This window comes from Cervus elaphus, chromosome X (genome assembly GCF_910594005.1).
Source record: "Cervus elaphus chromosome X, mCerEla1.1, whole genome shotgun sequence".
NCBI lineage: Eukaryota > Metazoa > Chordata > Mammalia > Artiodactyla > Cervidae > Cervus > Cervus elaphus.
This window is the reverse complement of record NC_057848.1, coordinates 88,542,172-88,558,056: the sequence shown is the minus strand read 5'-3', so window position 1 is coordinate 88,558,056 and position 15,885 is coordinate 88,542,172.

Here is a 15,885-nt window from a genome sequence, read left to right as displayed (position 1 = left end):
GCTCTCTTCTCATAACTCCTATTGCGACTACTGGTGACCACTCGAGTTCTCAATAGGAGCCTCTGCTTGCCTTTCAATTATGGGGCCTGGCCAATCTGTCCCAAAAGACTCCCCTCTGACCTATGTTCTCAAAAATCTCAAACCACTCTCAATCACTGAATTCAAAGCTAACCACCTAAAACAACTCTGTACAAAGATTTGGCCTCAATAACAGTTAGACAATCAAGACCGCTGGCCTGAAGTCAGCATATGTGACTTTAACATTCTCCAAAATCTCACTGACGTCCTTAAACAGAATGGCAAGTGGCTGGAGATCCCCTATGCCCAAGCCTTCTGGGCCCTTCAGAGCAGGCCCTCCCTATGCCAGGCCTGTTCCACCCACAAGGTCCTTCTATGCACCTTGCCTCCCAAACCAAAGGGCTCTTCTTCCTCAACTAACCGCAGACTGCAACCTTCTGCACCCCCGGAGTTCAGCCCTGTGGACGAGCGCCCTCCCTACCCACCACCCCGCCAACCCTCTCCTTCCCCTTCATCCAACTCACCTACTGGCACCGAAAGCTCTCCTGATTCCCCCTCGGCCCCACTACCCCATCTCCCTGATTCCCCCTCCCCCTTCCTTGTGCCCTGCCACACAGTCATGTACCCAACATATGTTTCCCCTTAGAGAGGTGGCAGGACTAGAGGGCCCCACCTGAGTTCATGTGCCATTTTCATTGTCAGATATGAGCCAGATAGAAGAAAAGTTAGAATCATTTTCTGAAAATCCTACCAGATACAGAAAAGAATTCCTGAGACACTCACAGGCCTATAACCTCACATGGAGTGATGTATATATATATATATATATTTTTTTTTCTACTGTTGGTATTTTTTTTCCATTTATTTTTATAAGTTAGAGACTTACTATTTTACAATATTGTAGTGTTTTTTGTCATACACTGACATGAATCAGCCATGAATTTCCATGTATTCCCCATCCTGATCCCCCCTCCCACCTCCCTCTCCAACCGATTCCTTTGGGTCTTCCCAGTGCACCAGGCCCGAGCACTTGTCTCATGCATCCAGCCTGGGCTGGTGATATGTTTCACCCCAGATAATATACATGTTTCATTGCTGTTCTCCTGAAACATCCCACCCTCGCCTTCTCCCACAGAGTCCAAAAGTCTGTTCTGTACATCTGTGTCTCTTTTTCAGTTTTGCATATAGGGTTATTGCTACCATCTTTCTAAATTCCACATATATGCATTAGTATACTGTATTGGTCTTTATCTTTCTGGCTTACTTCACTCTGTATGATGGGCTCCAGTTTCATCCATCTCATTAGAACTGATTCAAATGAATTCTTTTTAATGGCTGAGTAATATTCCATGGTGTATATGTACCACAGCTTCCTTACCCGTTCATCTGCTGATGGGCATCTAGGTTGCTTCCATGTCCTGGCTATTATAAACAGTGCTGTGATGAACATTGGGGTGCATGTGTCTCTTTCAGATCTGGTTTCCTCAGTGTGTATGCACAGAGGTGGGATTGCTGGGTCATATGGAAGTTCTAATTCCAGTTTTTTAAGAAATCTCCACACTGTTTTCCATAGCGGCTGTACTAGTTTGCATTGCCACCAACAGTGTAAGAGGGTTCCCTTTTCTCCACACCCTCTCCAGCATTTATTGCTTGTAGTCTTTTGGATAGCGGCCATCTTGACTGGCGTGTAATGGTACCTCATTGTGGTTTTGATTTGCATTTCTCTGATAATGAGTGATGTTGAGCATCTTTTCATGTGTTTGTTAGCAATCTGTATGTCTTCTTTGGAGAAATGTCTGTTTAGTTCTTTGGCCCATTTTTTGATTGGGTCATTTATTTTTCTGGAATTGAGCTGCAGGAGATGCTTATATATTTTTGAGATTAATCCCTTGTGTGTTGCTTCATTTGCTATTATGTTCTCCCAATCTGAGGGCTGTCTTTTCACCTTGCTTATAGTTTCCTTTGTTGTGCAAAAGCTTTTAAGTTTCATTAGATCCCATTTGTTTAGTTTTGCTTTTATTTCCAATATTCTGGGAGGTGGGTCATAGGGGATCCTGCTGTGATTCATGTCAGAGAGTGTTTTGCCTATGTTCTCCTCTAGGAGTTTTATAGTTTCTGGTCTTACATTTAGATCTTTAATCCATTTTGAGTTTATTTTTGTGTATGGTGTTAGAAAGTGTTCTAGTTTCATTCTTTTACAAGTGGTTGACCAGTTTTCCCAGCACCACTTGTTAAAGAGGTTGTCTTTTTTCCATTGTATATCCTTGCCTCCTTTGTCAAAGATAAGGTGTCCATAGGTTCGTGGATTTATCTCTGGGCTTTCTATTCTGTTCCATTGATCTATATTTCTGTCTTTGTGCCAGTACCATACTGTCTTGATGACTGTGGCTTTGTAGTATAGTCTGAAGTCAGGCAGGTTGATTCCTCCAGTTCCATTTATCTTTCTCCAGATTACTTTGGCTATTCGAGGATTTTTGTATTTCCATACAAATTGTGAAATTATTTGTTCTCGTTCTGTGAAAAATACCATTGGGAGCTTGATAGGGATTACATTGAATCTATAGATTGCTTTGGGTAGTATGGCCATTTTGACAATATTGATTCTTCCAATCCATGAGCACTGTATATTTCTCCACTGTTTGTGTCCTCTTTGATTTCTTTGATCAGTGTTTTATAGTTTTCTATGCATAGGTCTTTAGTTTCTTTAGGTAGATATACTCCTAAGTAATTTGTTCTTTTTGTTGCAATGGTGAATGATATTGTTTCCTTAATTTCTCTTTCTGTTTTCTCATTGTTAGTGTATAGGAATGCAAGGGATTTCTGTGTGTTAATTTTATATCCTGCAACTTTACTACATTCATTGATTAGCTGTAGTAATTTTCTGGTAGAATCTTTAGGGTTTTCTATGTAGAGGATCATGTCATCTGCAAACAGCGAGATTTTCACTTCTTCTTTTCCTATCTGGATTCCTTTAACTTCTTTTTCTGCTCTGATTGCTGTGGCCAAAACTTCCAAAACTATGTTGAATAGTAGCGGTTAGTGTGGGCACCATTGTCTTCTTCCTAATTTTAAGGGAAATGCTTTCAATTTTTCACCATTGAGGGTAATGCTTGCTGTGGGTTTGTCATATACAGCTTTTATTATGTTGACGTATGTTCCTTCTATTGCTGCTTTCTGGAATGTTTTAATCATAAAAGGATGTTGAATTTTGTCAAAGGCTTTTTTCTGCATCTATTGATATAATCATATGGTTTTTATCTTTCAATTTGTTAATGTGGTGTTTGACATTGATTGATTTGCGGATATTAAAGAATCCTTGCATTCCTGGGATAAAGCCCACTTGGTCATGATGGATGATTTTTTTAAGATGTTGTTGGATTCTGTTTGCTAGAATTTTGTTAAGGATTTTTGCATCTATGTTCATCAGTGTTATTGGCCTGTCGTTTTCTTTGTGGCATCTTTGTCTGGTTTTGGAATTGGGGTGATGGTGGCCTCATAGAATGAGTTTGGAAGTTTACCTTCTTCTGCAATTTTCTGGAAGAGTTTGAGTAAATAGGTGTTAGCTCTTCTCTAAATTTTTGGTAGAATTCAGCTGTGAAGCCATCTAGTCCTGGGCTTTTGTTTCCTAGAAAATTTCTTATTAGAGTTTCGATTTCCTTGCTTGTGATGGGTCTGTTAAGATCTTCTATTTCTTCCTGGTTCAGTTTTGGAAAGTTATACTTTTCTAAGAATTTGTCCATTTCATCCAAGTTGTCCATTTTATTGGCATAGAGCTGCTGGTAGTAGTCTCTTATGATCCTTTGTATTTCAGTGTTGTCTGTTGTGATCTCTCCATTTTCATTTCTAATTTTGTTAATTTGGTTCTTCTCTCTTTGTTTCTTAATGAGTCTTGCTAATGGTTTGTCAATTTTGTTTATTTTTTCAAAAAACCAGCTTTTAGCTTTGTTGATTTTTGCTATGGTCTCTTTAGTTTCTATTGCATTTATTTCTGCCTTAATTTTTAAGATTTCTTTCCTTCTGCTAACTCTGGGGTTCTTCATTTCTTCCTTCTCTAATTGCTTTAGGTGTAGAGTTAGGTTATTTATTTGGCTTTTTTCTTGTTTCTTGATGTAAGCCTATAATGCTATGAACCTTCCCCTTAGCACTGCTTTTACAGTGTCCCATAGGTTTTGGGTTGTTGTGTTTTCATTTTCATTCATTTCTATACATATTTTGATTTCTTTTTTGATTTCTTCTATGATTTGTTGGTTATTCAGAAGCGTGTTATTTAGCCTCCAGGTGTTTGAATTTTTAACAATTTTTTTTCCTGTAATTGAGATCTAATCTTACTGCACTGTGGTCAGAAAAGATGACTGGAATGATTTCAATTTTTTTGAATTTTCCAAGACTAGATTTATGGCCCAGGATGTGATCTATTCTGGAGAAGGTTCCGTGTGCACTTGAGAAAAAGGTGAAGTTGATTGTTTTGGGGTGAAATGTCCTATAGATATCAATTAGGTCTAGCTGGTCCATTGTGTCATTTAAAGTTTGTGTTTCCTTGTTAATTTTCTGTTTAGTTGATCTATCCATAGTTGTGAGTGGGGTATTAAAGTCTCCCACTATTATTGTGTTACTATTAATTTCCTCTTTCATACTCGTTAGTGTTTGCCGTACATATTGCGGTGCTCCTATGTTGGGTGCATATATATTTATAATTGTTATATCTTCTTCTTGGATTGATCCTTTGATCATTATGTAGTGTCCTTCTTTGTCTCTTTTCACATCCTTTATTTGAAAGTCTATTTTATCTGATATGAGTATTGCGACTCCTGCTTTCTTTTGGTCTCCATTTGCATGAAATATTTTTTTCCATCCCTTCACTTTTAGTCTGTATGTGTCTCTTGTTTTGAGGTGGGTCTCTTGTAGACAGCATATATGGGGGTCTTGTTTTTGTATCCATTCAGCCAATCTTTGTCTTTTGGTTGGGGCATTCAACCCATTTACATTTAAGGTAATTATTGATAGGTGTGGTCCCGTTGCCATTTACTTTGTTGTTTTGGGTTCACGTTTATACAACCTTCCTGCATTTCCTGTCTAGAGAAGATCCTTTAGCATTTGTTGAAGAGCTGGTTTGGTGGTGCTGAATTCTCTCAGCTTTTGCTTATCTGTAAAGCTTTTGAGTTCTCCTTCATATCTGAATGAGATCCTTGCTGGATACAGTAATCTAGGTTGTAGGTTATTCTCTTTCATTACTTTCAGGACGTCCTGCCATTCCCTTCTGGCCTGGAGGGTTTCTATTGATAGGTCAGCTGTTATCTTTATGGGAATCCCTTTGTGTGTTATTTGTTGTTTTTCCCTTGCTGCTTTTAATATTTGTTCTTTGTGTTTGATCTTTGTTAGTTTGATTAATATGTGTCTTGGGGTGTTTCGCCTTGGGTTTATCCTACTTGGGACTCTCTGGGTTTCTTGGATTTGAGTGGCTATTTCCTTCCCCATTTTAGGGAAGTTTTCAGCTATTATCTCCTCGAGTATTTTCTCATGGCCTTTCTTTTTGTCTTCTTCTTCTGGAACTCCTATGATTCGAATGTTGGGGCGTTTCACAGTGTCCCAGAGGTCCCTGAGGTTGTCCTCATTTCTTTTGATCCTTTTTGCTTTTTTCCTCTCTGCTTCATTTATTTCCACAATTTTATCTTCTACCTCACTTATCCTCTCTTCTGCCTCCGTTATTCTACTCTTGGTTCCCTCCAAAGTGTTTTTGATCTCATTCATTGCATTGTTCATTTTTAATTGACTCTTTTTTATTTCTTCTAGGTCTTTATTAAACAATTCTTGTATCTTTTCAATCTTTGTCTCCAGGCTATTTATCTGTAACTCCATTTTGTTTTCAAGATTTTGGATCATTTTTATTATCATTATTCTAAATTCTTTTTCAGGTAGATTCCCTATCTCCTCCTCTTTTGTTTGACTTGGTGGGCATTTTTCATGTTCCTTTACCTGTTGGGTACTTCTTTGCCTTTTCATCTTGTTTAGATTGCTGTGTCTGGAGTGGACTTTCTGTATTCTGGAGGTCTGTGGTTCCTTTTTATTGTGGAGGATTTACCCAGTGGGTGGGGTTAGACGATTGGCTTGTCAAGGTTTCCCGGTTAGGGAAGCTTGTGTCAGTGTACTGGTGCGTGGAACTTGATTTCTTCTTTTTGGAGAGCAATGGAGTGCCCAGTAATGAGTTTTGAGATGGGTCTATGTGTTAGGTGTCACCTTGGGCAGTCTGTATGTTGACATTTGGGGCTATGTTCCTGTGTTGCTGGAGAATTTGCGTGGTATGTCTTGCTCTAAAACTTACTGGCTCTTGGGTGGTGGTTGGTTTCAGTGTAGGTATGGAGGCTTTTGGACGGTCACTTATTGCTTAAAGTTCCATGTAGTCAGGAGTTTTCTGGTGTTCTCAGGTTTTGGGCTTAAGTTTCCTGCCTCTGGATTTCAGTTTTATTCTTCCTGTAGTCTCAGGACTTCTCCAACTATACAGCACTGATAATAAAACTTCTAGGTTAATGGCGAAAAGATTCTCCCCTGTTAGGGACACCCAGAGAGGTTCACAGAGTTACATGAACAGGAGAAAAGGGAGGAGGGAGATAGAGATGAGCAGGAGGAGAAAAAGGGGGACTCAAGAGGAGAGAGACAGATCTACGCAGCTGTCTGTTCCCAGTGTTCTCCGTATCTCAGACACCTACAAGGATTCACAGAATTGGATTGGGAAGAGAAGGGGAAAGGAGGAAATAGAGGTGTTCTGAGGTAGAAAACAGAGAGTCAAGATTGGGAGAGAATAATCTTCGGTTTAAAGATAGGGCTTCTCTCTTTTTTTTTTTTTTTTTTGGTAAGGTTATAGTGTAGTGAAAATGAAAATGAAGAGTAGTAGAGGAGTACTAGAGGACTTTAAAAGAAATAAGAGAAAAAGAAAAATAGAAAATAAAAGAGAAAACGGAAAGGAAAAAAAAGAAAAAAGAAAAAAAAGAAAAAGAAAAAAAAAACAAAAAAAAAAAAAAGAAAGAAAGAAAAAAAAATTTTTTTCCCCTAATTAAAAAAATCGTAAAAATCTATGTAAATGAAAGTTAAGGAGTAATGGGGGAGTAATAGGGAATTTTAAAGGAAAATAAAAGAGAAAAAATAAAAAAGAAAAAATATAAAAAGAAAAAAAAATTTTTTTTTTTCTTACTTAGAAAAAAAAAAGTAAAAATATATCTAGGAGTTTCTCTGGAGCTGCTGTGGTCAGTGTGGGTTCGGCTCAGTTTCAGATAGCTCCTCATTCCAGCTTACACTTCTCGATATCTACAGGGCCCTTCCGGTGAAGTCGGTGTTTTCTACAGGGATTTTAATCTGTTGCACCAGTCCCTTCTGAAGCGGTTCCCTTTGTTTATTTGGCTTCTGTTTGCCGGTCTCTTCAAAGCCTCATTTCCGCCCTGACACAGGCGGGCGGAGGTGGGCTCTTATTCAGTTAGCTAGTTCCGTTGCGCTGCTGGGAGGGGCTGACGCTGCGGGGATGGGCTGGCGCTGCGGGGCGGGGCTGATGCTGCGGGGAGGGGCTGGCCCTGCGGGGGCGGACTGGCGCTGCCGGGAGGGGCTGACGCTGCTTTCTCTGTCTGCCGCTGCTCAGGCTCCCGGCTGTTCTATATGGAGCGCGCCCCGCGCTGCGCTAGGTTCCAGCCCTCGGGTGTTACACAAAAGCGCGGAAGGAAAAGCTGCGCCTGCTCTCTGTGCCTTCCCCGTCAGAGCGGTCCAGGCAGCGAGGGGCTTGATGGGCGCACTATCCCCAGGTGTGGCACACTCACTCCCTTCCGCGGACCCAGTCTCAGTTTCCGCTGACGCCAGTCGGGTGCGCGCGCCTTCCGCCCTCTGCGTCCCCAGCCCCAGTCCCCGCCCGCACCGGTCGGGTGCCTGCGCCCTGTGTCTCGCCGCGACCTTCCCCTCCCCCCTGCCTCCTGCCTCCGGCGGGGCTGGGCGGGTCCGCAGCCTGCGACCTCTTCTTGGGACTTTCTCCGTCCCTTTGTTCTGCGAACGGCCGGCAGTGTGTTCCGGCCGGTTAATTTTCTCTCTTTTGGTCTCCCACAGTTCAAGTTGGCACCTCACAGAAGCTCCCTCCGATTGTCCTCAGGGCACTCAGGCCCGGACCCTAGCCCAAGCAAGGCCGCCTAAGACTCCCTTCCCGGGACGGGTCTCCGTCCTTAGCTCTTTTGTCTCACTTTTTATCTTTTATATTTTGTCCTACCTCCTTTCGAAGGCAATGGTCTGCTTTTCTGGGCGCCTGATGACCTCAGGTAGCGATCAGAAGTTGTTTTGTGGGGTTTGCTCTGCATTCAGTTATTCTTTTGATGAATTTGTAGGAGAGAAAGTGGTCTCCCCGTCCTACTCCTCCACCATCTTGGCTCCTCCTCCTCATTTTTTTTGAATTTACCAAGGCTAGATTTATGGCCCAGGATGTGATCTATTCTGGAGAAGGTTCCATGTGCACTTGAGAAAAAGGTGAAGTTGATTGTTTTGGGGTGAAATGTCCTATAGATATCAATTAGGTCTAGCTGGTCCATTGTGTCATTTAAGGTTTGTGTTTCCTTGTTAATTTTCTGTTTAGTTGATCTATCCATAGTTGTGAGTGGGGTATTAAAGTCTCCCACTATTATTGTGTTACTATTAATTTCCTCTTTCATAGTCATTAGTGTTTGCCTTACATATTATGGTGCTCCTATGTTGGGTGCATATATATTTATAATTGTTATATCTTCTTCTTGGATTGATCCTTTGATCATTATGTAGTGTCCTTCTTTGTCTCTTTTCATAGCCTTTATTTTAAAGTCTATTTTATCTGATATGAGTATTGTAACTCCTGCTTTCTTTTGGTCTCCGTTTGTGTGAAATATTTTTTTCCAGCCCTTCGCTTTCAGTCTGTATGTGTCCCTTGTTTTGAGGTGGGTCTCTTGTAGACAGCATATATACGGGTCTTGTTTTTGTATCCATTCAGCCAGTCTTCGTCTTTTGGTTGGGGCATTCAACTCATTTACATTTAAGGTAATTATTGATAGGTATGGTCCCGTTGCCATTTACTTTGTTGTTTTGGGTTCGCTTTTTTTGTTTTGTTTTGTTTTGTTTTGTTGTTTTTTTTTTTTTGGGGGGGGGGGTTCGCTTTTATACAACTTTTCTGTGTTTCCTGTCTAGAGAAGATCCTTTAGCATTTGTTGAAGAGCTGGTTTGGTGGTGCTGAATTCTCTCAGCTTTTGCTTGTCTGTAAAGCTTTGAATTCTCCTTCATATCTGAATGACATCATTGCTGGGTACAGTAATCTAGGTTGTAGGTTATTCTCTTTCATTACTTGAAGTATGTCCTGCCATTCCCTTCTGGCCTGAAGGGTTTCTATTTATAGATCAGCTGTTATCCTTATGGGAATCCCTTTGGGTGCTATTTGTTGTTTCTCCCTTGCTGCTTTTAATATTTGTTCTTTGTGTTTGATCTTTGTTCATTTGATTAATATGTGTCTTGGGGTGTTTTGACTTGGGTTTATCCTACTTGGGACTCTCTGGGTTTCTTGGACTTGGGTGGCTATTTCCTTCCCCATTTTAGGGAAGTTTTCAGCTATTATCTCCTCGAGTATTTTCTCATAGCCTTTCTTTTTGTCTTCTTCTTCTGGGACCCCTATGATTCGAATGTTGGGGTGTTTCACATTGTCCCAGAGGTCCCTGAGGTTGTCCTCATTTCTTTTAATTCTTTTTTCTTTTTTTCCTCTCTGCTTCATTTACTTCCACCATTTTATCTTCTACCTCACTCATCCTATCTTCTGTCTCCATTATTTTACTGTTGGTTCCCTCCAAAGTGTTTTTGATCTCATTCATTGCATTATTCATTTTTAATTGACTCTTTTTTATTTCTTCTAGGTCTTTATTAAACATTTCTTGTATCTTTTCAATCTTTGTCTCCAGGCTATTTATCTGTAACTCCATTTTGTTTTCAAGATTTTGGATCATTTTTATTATCATTATTCTAAATTCTTTTTCAGGTAGACTCCCTATCTCCTCCTCTTTTGTTTGACTTGGTGGGCATTTTTCATGTTCCTTTACCTGTTGGGAATTTCTCTGCCTTTTCATCTTGTTTAGATTGCTGTGTCTGGAGTGGACTTTCTGTATTCTGGTGGTCTATGGTTCCTTTTTAATGTGGAGGTTTCACCCAGTGAGTGGGGTTGGACGATTGGCTTGTCAAGGTTTCCTGGTTAGGGAAGCTTGCGTCGGTGTTCTGGTGCGTGGAACTGGATTTCTTCTCTCTGGAGTGCAATGGAGTTTCCATTAATGAGTTTTGAGAAGGGTCTATGTGTTAGGTGTGACTTTGGGCAGCCTGTATGTTGACCCTCATGGCTATGTTCCTGAGTTGCTGGGGAATTTGCATGGTATGTTTTGCTCTGGAACTTATTGGCTCTTGGGTGGTGGTTGGTTTCAGTGTAGGTATGGAGGCTTTTGAATGGTCTCTTATTACCTAATGTTCTGTGTAGTCAGGAGTTTTCTGGTGTTCTCATGTTTTGGGCTTAAGTCTCCTGCCTCTGGATTTCAGTTTTATTCTTCAAGTAGTCTCAAGACTTCTCCAACTATACAGCACTGATAATAAAACTTCTAAGTTAATGGTGAAAAGATTCTCTACCGTGAGGGACACCCAGAGAGGTTCACAGAGTTACATGAAGAAGAGGAGAGGGAGGAGGGAGATAGAAATGTGCAGGAGGAGAAAAAGGGGGACTCAAGAGGAGAGAGACAGATCTATGCAGTTCTCTGTTCCCAAAGTGTTCTCCATAGCCCAGATACCCACAGAGATTCACAGAATTGGATTGGGAAGAGAAGGGGAAGGGAGGAAAAAGAGGTGTTCTGAGGTAGAAAATGGAGAGTCAATAGTGGGAGAGAGTAATCAACACATTTCTGAGTAAAAATGGGTACTGAATATTGGATTCTTAAATGTCCAAAATTGATATCAAATACTTAAAAACAAAGATTAAAAATCTAGGGTAGAGGTTAGACTCTTAAAAGTACAATATTAAAAACAAAAACACAAAAAATTTTATAAATATATACGAAGATCAGTTTAAAAATATGGCTTCTCCTTTTTTTCTTTTTTTGAAAGGTTATAGTGAAATTCAAATGAATTAAGGAGTAATAGAGGAGTAATCGAGGACTTTAACAGAAAATAAGAGAAAAAAATAGAACAAGAAAAAAAAAATGTTCCTGATTAAAAAAAAATAGTAAAAATATATGAAAATGAAAATGAAAGTTAAGGAGTAATGGGAAAGTGATAGTGAATTTTAAAAGAAAACAAAAGAGGAAAAATTAAAAAAGAAAAGAAAAGAAAAAAAAATTTAATTAAAAAAAAAAGTAAAAATATATCTAAGAATTTCTCTGGAGCTTTTGTGGTCAGTTTGGGTTTGATTCAGTTTCAGATAGCTCCTCGTTCCAGCTTACACTTCTCGATATCTATAGGCCCCTTCTGGTGTAGTCAGTGTTATCTACAGGGATTTTAATCTGTTGCACTGGTCCCTTCTGAAGTGGTTCCCTTCGTTTATGTGGCTTCTCTTTGCCAGTCTCTTCAGTGTCTAATTTCCACCCTAACACAGGCGGGCAGAGGTGTTCTCTTGTTTAAGTTCACTTGTTCAGTCGTGCTGTGGGGATGGAGGGGCGCTGCAGACAGATATCACTGGTGTGTGTGGGTAGCACTCACACTGTTCCAGCCACACTGGGTTTGCCCCGCTCATGGGTGTGTGCTTTCCCTGTCTACACTGCTCAGGCTCCCGGCTGCTCTATATGGAGCGGACCCTGCGTGGTGTGCGGTTCCGGTTTTTGGTTATTCCAGAAAAGCACGGACTGGGTTGGGCTTGCATTTTGTGCCTTTCCCGGCCCGAGCAGCTCAGGCAGCCAGGAGCTTGATGGGCGCACTCTTCCCTGGTGAGGTGCGCCTTCTCCCCTCCTCGGTCCCAGCCTCAGTTTCCTCGTGCGCCAGTTGGGTACGTGCACCTTGTGTCTATTCTTGGGAGCTGGCCTCTAGCTGCGACCCTCCCGGGGGATGTCGACCATCCAGAATCTCAGGAAGTCTTTGGTTCGAAACTGGAAGCCTTGGATTTATACATGTAACTCCATGGCTGATTCATGTCAATGTATGACAAAACCCACTGAAATGTTGTGAAGTAATTAGCCTCCAACTAATAAAAAAAAAAAAAGAAAAAGAAAAAAAGAAACTGGAAGCCTGTTTTCAATTTGGTAGGGGGTGCCATCTCTGGGGCCGAGTTTGCCCCTTTCCCCTTCCCCCTGTCTCCTGCCTCCAGCGGGGATGGGCCAGTCCACAGCCGGCTAGCTCTTCTCCGGAATTGCTCAGTCCCTTTGTTCTGCGAATGGACGGCAGTGTGTTCGGGCCAGTTAATTTTCTCTCTCTCTCTTGCTATCCCCCAGTTTAAGTTGCTATCTCAAGTTAGCTCCCTCTGATTGCCCTCAGGGCATTCGGGCCTGGTCCTTACCCTAAGCAATGCCACCCGCTCCTCTCTGTTCTGCCTCCACTTGCTGGTGGCGGATGTGGGCATCTGGGGTACTTTTCTGCTGGGAGTTTCCTTTAGGCATGTAATCTGAGGGTTTTATTTATTTTTCCTCCCAGTTAGGTTGCCCTCCAAGATTCGAAAACTTCCCCCAGACCCGCTAGTGAGAGGGTTTCCTGGTGTTTGGAAACTTCCTCTATTATGACTCCCTTCCTGGGACGGGTCTCTGTCCCTGGCTCTTTTGTCTCTCTTTTTATCTTTTATATTTTGTCCTACCTCCTTTCAAAGACGATGAGCTGTTTTTCTGGGTGCCTGATGTTCTCTGCGAGTGATCAGAAGTTGTTTTGTGGAGTTTGCTCAGAGTTCAAATGTTCTTTAGATGAATTTGTAGGGGAGAAAGCGGTCTCCCCATCCTATTCCTCCGCCATCTTGGCTCCTGGAGTGATGTATATTATATCCTAAATGCCACTCTCACCCCAGATGAAAAAGACCATATCTGGCAAGCAGCAAAATCCCATGCTGATCATTTACATAACCAAGACTGGGACATCAGCCCAGTTGCTGATGAGGAGGTGCCTCAGTTAGATCCCCACAGGACTTACCAGCCGGTGACCCAGGTTTCAGGAGACTCAATCATATGATCACCTGCATTCTGGAAGGAATGCAGAAAAATACTCATATCCATGTCAATTATGATAAAGTCAGAGAAATTACCCAAGGGGCAGATGAATATCCAGCCTTATTCTTGTCACACCTCACAGAGGCAGTCCAGAAGTATACCAACCTATATATCACTACCCCTGCTGGGTTACTCTACGTTTACATTGAGTTCATCAGCCAATCTGCCCCTGACATCAGACGCAAGCTTTGACAACTAGAAAAGGGCCCTGAGGCCCCCCCCCAAAGAGACCTTCTAGAAGTAGCCTTCAAGGTGTTCAATAATAGAGAAGAAGAGGCTAAGAGAGAAAAAGAACATGAGAAAAAAGCTAAACACGCTTTTTTGGCAGCAGCAATTAAGGGAAGAGATCAGCCTGACCCAAGTCATCCCAGAACGAGGCTTAAGATTCCCCCCCCCGGACCCTACTTCCAATGCAACCAGTCAGGACACTGGGCAAAGGCATGCCCAAACCTGTGGCCCCCCACAAAAGCATGCCCAACTTGTGGCCAATGGGGACACTGGAAGATGGACTGTCCCCAGGGACGCCCTGGCACCCCTGGGGAGGTCCCCACCTCCCAGACCTGGAGAATGGAATGTCCACAGGGACACCCTGGCACATCTGAGGAGATCCCCACTTCTCCCCAGAATGCCAGTCCAACTCTATGAGAGTTGTTTCAATGATGAGGCCTGAGTTCCAGTCCCCTGGCCTGTGTCCTGAACATGAGCTCGGAACTTAAGGTAGGCGGGGTAGCAGCCAGAAAAAAAGACCTATTTTATAGTAGACACTGGAGCCACTTTCTTTCTCTTAACTTCCTACTCTAGCCGAACTCAAGACTCAGAACTCACAATCAAGGGGGTCTCTGGAGTTCCCCTAAGGCCAAAAATCAGCCCTCCATTATGCTGTCAATTTGGAAAATCGACCCTTATACACTCATTCCTCATAATGCCTGAGTGCCCAATGGCACTCCTAGGGAGAGATTTATTATCCAAATTGGGGGTCTTTATTACCATACACCACCTAGATACAGTCTCTATATTCTGCCTGCAGATGGCACCTGGACAGTCCCTGTCCCTCACCCCTGACCTTCCCTTGGATCTACCTGCCTTAGACCCCCAAGTCTGGGACACTGATCACCCATCCATAGCCAAATGTCATCCCCCAGTCCACATTATCCTAAAAGATCCCTCAACTATAATCACCTAACAACAGTACTCCATCACCCCGAAGGCCCACAAGGGACTTAAGCCTATCATAGACCATCTTCTTCAAGCCTCTATCCTAATTCCTACCCATTCACCACACAACACCCCTATTCTGGCAGTAAGAAAGGGACCAAACTCTTGAAGACTGGTCCAGGACCTGAGAAAAATCAATGAGGCTATTATGCCGACATTCCCAGTAGTCCCTAACCCTTACACCTTTCTGTCTACCATACACCTGACTGCAACCCACTTCACAGTATTATATCTCAAAGATGCTTTTTTCAGCATCCTCCTCCGCCCCCTCTCCCGACCCCTTTTCACCTTCACCTGGCAAGTCCCTGAGACTCATGTTTCCCAACAGCTAATATGAACAGTCCTCCCCCAGGGGTTCAGAGACAGTCCCCACTTTTTTAGACAGGCTTTACAAAAGGACCTACAGACACTCGACCTAGCCCCGAGTCATCTCCTCCCATGTGTAGATGACCTCCTCCTTTGTAGCCCAACCCGAAAACTCTGCCTCCAACATACTGCCAAACTCCTTGAGGCCCTGGGATCCTGGGGTTATAGGGTATCCCAATCTAAGGCCTAAATAGTCCAGACAACAGTCACCCACCTGAGGCTGTCCATATCCCATCAACAAAGAACTATTCCCCCAGATAGAACCCAGGCCTTAATTAACTGTCCACTTCCAAAAACAAAAAAGGAACTCCTGTCTATCCTTGGCCTCCTACATTTGTTTCCGTATCTGGATCCCCAAATTCTCCCTCATTGCAAAGCCGCTCTATGAGGCAGCTAAAGGATGTCTGGATGAGCCCCTCTTTAATCCCTCCTCGCTGGCCAATCCTCTTCGCCAGCTCACCCAGAGCCTCCTCCGAGTGCCAACTCTCCACCTTCCAGATCACACCAGACTATTCTTTCTCTTTGCACATTCCAACCAAAGACAGGCCCTGGGGCTTCTATGTCAGCGGGCTGGAGACACCTGGGCTCCCATAGCCTATCTATCAAAACAGCTGGACGTGGTGACCAAGGGGTGGTCTCCCTGCATACAGGCCATGGCTGCTATTGCAGCTCTCGTACCCAAAGCAAATAAACTCTCTAGACATGCCCCTTTAGCAGTCTGTTCTCCGCACACCTTCCAAGACTTACTATCACATCGGGCTTTCCTCTCCCTTCCCCCTTCCAGGGTACAGGTCCTACATGCCTTTCTCCTCGACCCTCAGCTCTCATTCTCCCCCTGCTCTCCCCTTAACCCCGCCAGCTTATTACCCATGTCCTCTACAACAGACCCCTCCTACATAGCTGCAGCCTAACAGTAGATCTCACCCAAAAACCCTTCCAGCATGTAACAGATCAGCCATCCTAGACCCAGACACCCCACACTGGTTCATTGATGGCAGCTGTCAAAAATCCCCACCCTTTGCAGCAGGATATGCCATCATCCAGGGGGACCTTCATCAGAATCACAGAACCCAGACAACTGAAGCTTCACCACAGC